Consider the following 8,102-nt stretch of genomic DNA (forward strand, 5'->3'; position numbering starts at 1 on the left):
TCATCGTCGAGCCAGGTATTGTAAAACCAAGATACTTAGATTAAAAAGTGTTTATTCCTAAAACATGTTCCTTTGTGAGATGAATAAGTGAACTTGTTTTTCCCAAGTACAGAGGAACATAGTTGAAAAGAATATTAAGTGAAAATTTAAAATTTTGCTGCATGGCTTTAATTATTCTATAATATCTTAATTTAGCCTACCTATTTCTCATCCAGGACTCACATGCAGTTAAGAATTTTAAACTATTTTATCCTTAAATGTTTTCTTATTTGGTGTGACTTTCAATTTTTTAAAACAAATAAGAATAGTAAAATGTTATAAATAAAAACAAACATAAGGTAGTGTGCTAAAAGTATAAGAACTAAGGGGCATATATTCAGCCAATTAGAGTAGAATTAATAGACACTTTATTAATACCTAAAATGCTCTACAATTCTCATATAACTTTCATAAAGATGATGTTTTATCATTTCTTTCTTCTTGCCACAAATCTCAAGACTTTTAATGAAAATATTTGCCTCTCACTCAACTTTTCTGGCTCTCAAAGCCTGTTACAATAAAATTAAACCACATACCACTTTGAAATTATTATGTTACACTTCAGACAAGTGCAATGAGAAACAATGTTCTTAAAATAATCTAAATTTTCTTTTTTCCAAGGAAACAAGCTTATCTTACCCTTTAAGACTACTCAAAATGTATATCACACTGAAACAACTCTCACATAAAGAAAAAACAGGAGAGTACATGTAGCTCACTTTTAATTTTCCCTTATATTTCCAAACATTTTAGATGTTAGTATCACGAAGGCAAGCAAGGCACCGCTCATAGGAACACTTATGGGAATACATCTATCTTGGAATATGTAAGGAGGATAACACCTTAAGATGGAATCTGTCTCTTCTGCACAGCAGCAGAACAGATTGAGGTACCTTGAAATCAATATTCCAGAACTGCCTTTGAACAAGGCATGGTCCTATTTGGAAGAGGTACGTGGAGATACGAGATTATTCAAAAATATTTCAGATCACTTACACAGATCTCTCCGTGAACAAAATTATATTCAGTGCGTCCTCCTCTCAACTAAAATGTCAAAGTCGAGTTGCCCCAAAGGCTATTTTTCCTTAGGCGACAAGTCCAAGTGTCAGTGCCAAGTTATCGGAAGAGGGCGGGCCGCTGTCCAGCGTGCTGAAGTTAGTGTTGTCCTGGACTCCCTGCCTGATTGCGCCACAGCGCTCACACCGGCTCCTTTAGATTCCCTTCTCAGGAGTCTTTCTCGAGCCTGGAAGTTCCTCAGCCCTGGGGTCCGGCGTGCGCCCCGCTACGAGCCCCGCGCTGTGCTCGCCGCGTCCCAATCCCACACCTGGTTCTACGGCCTCACCCACATCAAGGCGGAGCTGCCAAGGACCCGCTGTGTCTTTTGTGCCCCATTATTTTCCTTACACCGAGGCTCAACTCCCAGGTCTCAGGAGGGCACCCCTTCGCACTTACCTCCCTCTCTGGATTCCCTTGAGCGTGTGGAGAGGAAAAGCTCAGGCTGCTCCCGGAGCGAGTGACGGTCCCCAGCCCCGGCGTCCTGAAGGCTACGGTGCCTCTTAAGCAGTGGGAGTGTTCGGCGCCTCTCCAAGTCTACGTCAAAGCGCCGGGAAACTGCCGCCACCTCTCGCCCCCAAGTCCAACTCCCGCACCCTCTTTTTCCCTCCCTCCCCTAGAGATCTCACTTCAGGTAACCGGCAGGCTTAGCCACACACGCCCTCACTGACCCTGACGCACACCTACCCTCCACCCAGTGGAACTGAGCCTTTCTGCGGTTTGGATTCCCGGTCTTACCTCGGGAGGAGCGACGCGAGGCAGGAACTGGAAAGTTGGGACCCAGCTCCGAGACAGTCTAGGAGTGAGTGGGGCTCCCTAGATTCCCCACCCTCCAGGCGCTCCTTGTTTGAGAATGCAGAGATGTGAGGGAAGACCCAGGACTCCCGGAGGTCGGAGAAGGCACGAGGGCACCCTGAGAGCGGTCAGAAAGGGCTCCAAGGGAATAAGGAGCCTCCTAAAAACGTCATGGGTGTGAATTTCTCTGTCTGTCTGTAGTCCTGGGCTGAGAGTAGGAAAACGCCTCCGGGGGCAAGGATGTGAGTAGGGAGACGTTGCTGGAAGGCCCCCTTAACTGGGGACAGGACACCCCCATTACCTCTAGGCTCTGTGGCCTGGATCCCCTCAGGAGCCGGTGTTTTTGCTGGCATCACTTGTGCCAGCCCACTGTTGAAGACTCACCTCAGGGGCCCTGCGTTTTGCCTGGGACTCCCTTTGGTTCTCAACTCACAGCTAGTTAATACCTTAGAGAGGGACTAAGCCCTGTCAAGCTTACGGAGCTCTGCTGAGCATTAGCGTCTCCCTTCACTGAAACACACCCTGCCTGGGAGCCTGAAGCAAAAGTCTTAGCTTTGCAAGTGTTTCCAAGGTTTGCCCCTCGCCTGGAAACCCTCTAAGTGTCCTAAAAAACCACTTGGAGTCTCCATTAACTGAAGGCTTTTGTGTCAGCTCAATAGTATCCATGGTTACCTTCCAGAGGGGCACAGAGAGGAACCCAGGCTTATAGCAAGGTTTACTGAAGACAGAGAGAACTGACCAGCCACCCAAAGGATAGAAACAAAGTTCCAAAGAGGATTCCTGAGGGGTTCTGGGCTTTTTCTTCATCTCTGAACCTGGATGGGGTGTACTTCAGTTACTCAATCTGTGAACTGAACATACTAATGCCTGCTTCTAATTGCACCCTAAAAGGTGGAGGGAAAGATAATAGGTGAGATCTTGGACTTGCTTCCTAACTTCAAGATGCTCTCAGCCTTTTGGAGAAGGTCATTAGAGAAACACAGGTGTGTGACCACAGAGAGAATCCTGTGGAAAGGAAAGGGAAAGGAGGGGAAAAAGAATGTATCTTTGAGGAGGTGACTGATGAATTTCTTGAGGAAGGAGTTGTACAGGTATCCTGGGGCCAAAAGGAGATATAGTCTTCTCCAGGCAGAGAAGTCAGCATGAGCAAAGACATTGAGGGAGCACTCAAAGCAGTTCTGTGTTTCTGGGAGAAAAAATAAGGAAAGGAGTGGAAAGAAAGAAGAGAGAACAGAAATTCTGGTTTGGGATGTGTTATTACCTTTGAAAACATCGGTATATTAATAGGCAGTGCTTACTTTACGTTTCAGTGCCTTTGTGCCAGACACTATTCTAGAAGTTATGTATGCAGAAGGAACAAAACAAAGTCCCTTCACTCATGGAGCTTACATTCTAGTGGGGATGGGGGAAGAACATTTATATATATTTTCAACTTTTATGTATTTTTGAGAGACAAAGAGAGATAGAGAACGAGCAGGGAAAGGGAAGAGAGAGAGAGGGAGACACAGAATCTGAAGCAGGCTCCAGGCTCTGAGCTGTCAGCACAGAGCCTGACGCAGGGCTCGAACTCGTGAGCTGTGAGATCATGACCTGAGCCAAAGTCGGACGCTCAAGGAACCGAGCCACCCAGGCTCTCCAAGAACATTTATATTTTAATTTAAAAAAATACATATACATATATAAAAATCATTATAATACATATAAATATAATATATAATTATATTAATATATATTATGTATATGTATAATGATTTGTAGTTCCAGTTTCTGTGTTGAACATTGAGTTTACAGCTATATATCAAAACAAACACATAACTAGCTAATTAAATGAACAAATAGTGCCATGTATGAGTCAATAATGAGAGTCTATCATTCTGAAGCCCTCCTCCCCAAAATATATGTATAATATATCAGTTGTGATTAGATAAAACAAAAGATCATCAAAAAAAGTAAAGCAGGTTTGGAAAAGGATGTGGAGAAGAGTTATTCTATATGGAATACTGAGAAGCATTTCCTGGTGAGGAGATATTGAGTAAATCCCATTAATGTGGAAGAGTGAATCACACATGAACATGAGAAAGAATTGCTCAAAGTGGGAAGCTTGGGAAAAGTGTGCTGTGAGAAGTGTTTTCTGTACTGTGAGAAGTGAGGTCAGAGAGGTGGTCAGAAACCCATCCTGGCTGCTCAGTAGAGCACAGACTGGATGGGGCAGGGCAGAGGCAGGAAGTACAGTTGGGAGCTGATACAATAATTCAAATGAGATACGGTGAATTGAGTAGAGGTTGTAGCAGTGGAGTCAATGAAAGTAAGTGGATTCTGAATATATTTTGATGATAGGAAAAACAGGACTTCTTGATGGACCAGCTGCGGGGTATAAGAAAAAGAGAGAAATTGAAGATGACTCCAAGTTTTGGGGGCTAAGCAACTGGAAGTTTGGAATTACCACCAGCTAAGAGAGGAAAAGTGTTTTGAGGAATCAATATGAGAGAGGAACGTCAAGAATTTGGTTTTCAAGACGTCAAGTTTGAGATGACTGTCATCCAGACGGAGATGCTGACTAGGCAAGGCAAAGGTGTGGACTAATGACAAAACACTTGGGATACAGCATTTAGGAGAGAAGTTTAGATTTGGGGTTTAGGCTTACCTGTAGACACTAGGCAAAACCCTCATAGGAAAGTATGTAAAGTGGATAAAAGAATAGCCAGATGATAGAAACTAGGAAGTGCCAACATTTAAGTCATTGAGCAACAGAGTCGAAACGAACCGGAAAAGTGTGGTTCCTGAGAAGTCAATGAGACAGAGGTTTTCACAAAGAATGAGGAAATCAACCATATCACACAGATTCAGAAAAGGGGCCAACAAAATGAAGGCAAAGAATGTTCCATTGGACTTGAAAAAACAGGAGGCCACCAAGTTGCTTATTAGGAACAAATTTCAGTTGAGTGTTCGGGGAGAAGGAGTGGGGGGCTGAGGAGAAATGCAAAGTGAAGAAATGCAGACAGGCCCTGTGAAGCACCTTCTACGAAGTTGAGAAAAGAAGAGGGAGATGGATTGGAAAGAAGGTTGGAGGTTGGGTCTTTATCATGTGTCCAGGCTGAGGGAGAGAAACCACTAGAGAGAGAAGTCGAAATTCAGGAGAGAAGGACAACTAACAGTCTCAGAGGAAACAAGAAGAGGAATGAAAATAAAAACGAACCAGTGTTTTCCAGAAGGGGGCAAAGCTTGCTCTATGAACAAGGAGGAAGGCGGGGGCAGGGGGCTCTCTCTGGATATCTGTAGGTAGAAAGGTGGGCAGCGGTGCAGAAGTTGACATGGTGAGCGATGGTCTCAATTTTCCTAATGAAGTAAGACGCACAGTCAGCCACAAAAATATGAACGAGGGGAGGTGTTAAGAAGGGAACTTAAGAGTGAAAAGACTTTGGGATAATCACTGAAGATAGGAGAGGAGATAAGAAAGAAAGAGAGACTAAAGAAAGTACTAAAAGTCCAGGCAAAGTTTGAGACCACAAATTTGCATGCATGCATGCCTGGTTTTTATGAGGCAAGATAATTTAATGAATGAAGACTATTATATCCTGTAGCCAAACTAGCTGGGCTTACACCGTATCTTTCTCATAGGTCATATTTCATTGATTCTTAGATGCATTTTTTTCACATTTAACACCACTGAAATCAGAATGTATCTATCAGCTGATGGTACTTTGCAGTTAGAACTGCAGCATTTTCTTTTGCTTTTTTAAAATAATAGGATGTCTACAATTGACCGCATTCGTGATTTGATGTAATGTTATGGGCAACCTGACCTCTGTGAAACAGTTTTCCTGCATGTAAAATGAGCAAAAATGTCTCCTGTGGCTGGTGAAAATGAAACGAGATCGTACACGGAAAATACTTAGAATGGTGCTGCGTGTAGCTAGTACTTGAAAAATGCTGGTTATTATTTTTCTCCTGCGGCGTTCATCTGACCGAACGTAGGAGAAAAGAATGGTCATTATTACATTCGCCTAGTGTTAGAGTTGGGTAAATGCTGACACAGATGGATGCAAAGGACTCAAGGACTAACTTATAAGTTAGCAAAAGAGAAGAGACTGGGGTGGAGAAGGAAAGACTAGAAGGAAATGGAGGCAATGAGAGGTCTCAATAAGGGAGGGAAAAGGCAGGTGTAAGAGGAATAAAGAAGGAAGGTACTGAAAGGCAGAGAGGCTCTGATCAAGGAGAGGGATATTTACATTTCACATTTTAGAGGTGGGACAGCTCTGAATTCTGAGCACAACCACTAAAAGGAGCGGCTGAAATGGGTTGAAGGTAAAGACCCCTGTAGTTGAGCTCCACCTCTCCTGTGAGTGTGAACATCATGAATTGAAATGGTCGCCGCTATTTGTAAAAGCTGAGGATGTGTGGCATTGCTATCCCAGTGAGACGGCTTACAGCTCTTGCTAATAGGAGTAACGGCTTTAAAAAATACATTTTTTAAAAGTCTAGCTAGTATCTACTCATATCTTTTTTTTTTCTAATATAGTTACTGGGGACTGGAAGTTTTGACCTTCAGTATAACTTTTGTAGTGCCATCCTGGAAAACAATGAGCTGTAAACATTTCTCATAAACACGATTCACCAGCTTACACTTGAAAATTAAATTATTGAATATTTTATGTATTTATTTATTTATGTATTTATTTTAAATGTTTATTTACTTATTTTGAGAGAAAGAGAAAGAGCGGGAGAGAGGCAGAGAGAGGGAGAGAGAGAATCCCAAGCAGGCTCTGTGCTGTGCTGTCAGTGCAGAACCCGATGCGGGGCTCAATCTCACCAACTGTGAGGTCACCACCTGAGCCGAAATCAAGAGTTGAAAGCTCAACTGACCAAGCCACCCAGGCATGCCTGAATATTTTTATTTAAAAGCAGATCCTAATGACTATATACTCTGTTGTAATGTATATTCAGTATTCATTCCTCGGTTATCAGAGAAATCTGGAGAGATTCTTGGGAAGAAATATATGTCTTTTATCTGGGCCTTCTCATCAGCTTAATAATTGCAAGAGAAAAATAGCAGACTAATTCTGGAATTTAGATAAAAAGAAAGTCACCACCAAATCATTTGAATAAAACACTTTATGCTCTGTGTAACATATTAGGATGTTTAGTTTGATATCTTATCCTTGTGACTTCATTTCCATAGACTAAACTCTCCCTAACGATGATGACTTTTAGTCAGCAACATTTTACAAAACATTGTTTCCATATACCTGGTTTCATGTGACCCTAAGGAAAACGTATGTTATCCTCCTCTTCCCCCATTTTGCTGTTAAGGGATTTTCCCTGGGTGACTAAGCTGGTAAGAATGAGAACATGAGAACATTTACTATCTGTCACTCTCTATTCTCTTCACTGTGTAGTCTATCGTTATTCTCCTCTATGTCCCCAGTACCAACTGGGAGGGAGGATATGGCGGGTCCAACTTAGAGAATCATTTTAATAAGCTATATCTGGAATCAATCTATCATATCATCATTCTGACTTGTTAAAAATATTTGGAGAACGAATGGATCATTTAAAATTACGTGATGCCAAAAAACCAGTTTGACTGGCATTTGTCATCCAAAGAGTTGTTTCAGTTTTATGCAGTTGCAGCCTTGGGCGAAAGAATGACTAGTTGAGAAGTAAATCGCAATTAGCTGAATGTGCCCCATGGGTAGATTTCCTGATTTTTGCCACTTGAAGCAATTCTCAAAGACATTAAAAAGGACTTCCGATTAATTTTAATGAAGTTCAAGAGCAGTTACATAGATAGTTTGCATCTTCAGCAGTGCATTAATTTGCAAATGATGGGGGCAGCCTTTAAGAATAGGGTGCTTCTTTAACATTTAGGATCAGATAGTAAAAATAATTACTTTCTCTCATTCTTTTATGCTTTTCCATAATGTGAAGATGGCAATAAACAAGGACAATTTCCTGGAATGCCCATTGGGGTAAGTGGATGAGTCATTCTTTAATTGTCATCAAATTCATAAGGACACATTGCAGTGAAGTAGTCAGATGATACTGGGCATTGATTCTAAAATGTGCAGAAAAGGAAAGTTACTCGGTGACACAGGAATAGTTCATTCATGTTTTTCCTGCTTGTACAAGTGAAGTTACTGTAGTTGTGATCATAGGCACAATGGTGGGTTTTTTGGAGGTACTTCTCAAGATATATCCATCCTTTGCACATTCTT

This window comes from Lynx rufus, unplaced genomic scaffold, assembly GCF_022079265.1.
Source record: "Lynx rufus isolate CCGP_SWC_20201006 ecotype Redwood Valley unplaced genomic scaffold, mLynRuf1.p SCAF_2, whole genome shotgun sequence".
NCBI lineage: Eukaryota > Metazoa > Chordata > Mammalia > Carnivora > Felidae > Lynx > Lynx rufus.